Source organism: Austrofundulus limnaeus, unplaced genomic scaffold (assembly GCF_001266775.1).
Source record: "Austrofundulus limnaeus strain Quisiro unplaced genomic scaffold, Austrofundulus_limnaeus-1.0 Scaffold1356, whole genome shotgun sequence".
Classification (NCBI taxonomy): domain Eukaryota; kingdom Metazoa; phylum Chordata; class Actinopteri; order Cyprinodontiformes; family Rivulidae; genus Austrofundulus; species Austrofundulus limnaeus.
The window spans coordinates 76,033-76,797 of NW_013953758.1; the positions used below are offsets into that span (position 1 = coordinate 76,033).

The following is a 765-nucleotide window of genomic DNA, read 5'->3' on the forward strand; positions in this document are numbered from 1 at the left end:
CAGCAAAAAATCTGTGGCGCGTTGACGCGTTTTTAACGCAGCAGAAAGTCCTCGACGAGAATTTCACTGAAGGCTGTTGACCAAACATGAATGTTTGAAAGCTTTGGGAGAACAAAAACATTATTAAGAATCTCCACAAAAAAGACTGCGTGACCCTCTATAATGTGTTTGATGCTGCGCTCCTGCAGACGAGTGTGTTATAAAAGTATTCCTCCGTGTCGCAGAACATGTTGCACCTGTTAAGTGTTTTCTTGCATACCTCTGTACCACTGATCATAGACTAGTATGTGTCGAGGCACGCCTACTTGAATTTCTTGAGTATAATTTTTAAAACTTGTGTATTACAGAAACAACATATGGTCTTATTCATAATGTAAATATTTCCTAATCTATAAAAAGTATGCAGTAGTGGTAACAAATTTGGCAATGTGTTGTGTAGATACTGTAAATACTTCCTGTACTTATTAAAGTGTATGACATTTTGCTGTGTTTTCTTAAACAGGGCTGGGAAGTTGTTGTTTTTTTACTTCGAAAAAAAAACTCGCTAACTTTTGCTTTAGGAATTGTTTAAAACAGATCATCAGGGTTAAAACATTCACATACAATAACAGGTTTCAGTTCAAACTTTATTTCTCAAATGCACAACTTTACAAAAATTAACATCTTTTAGTATGTGAAAACAGACACGTAAAACCGCTAAAGTAAAAACAAGAACTCAAGCTGAGGTTCTTCTTCCATGAAGCAGCTCTGTTGTCCTCCATCCAT

The 765-nt window shown here is 35.9% G+C and overlaps 1 protein-coding gene across 1 annotated transcript in view; it reads left to right on the forward strand.

Annotated features, from left to right (window-relative positions):
- LOC106535087 (bromodomain-containing protein 4) overlaps positions 1-765 on the forward strand; it is a gene marked incomplete at its 5' end in the record, with an annotated part of 5,023 nt that overhangs the window by 3,209 nt on the left and 1,049 nt on the right.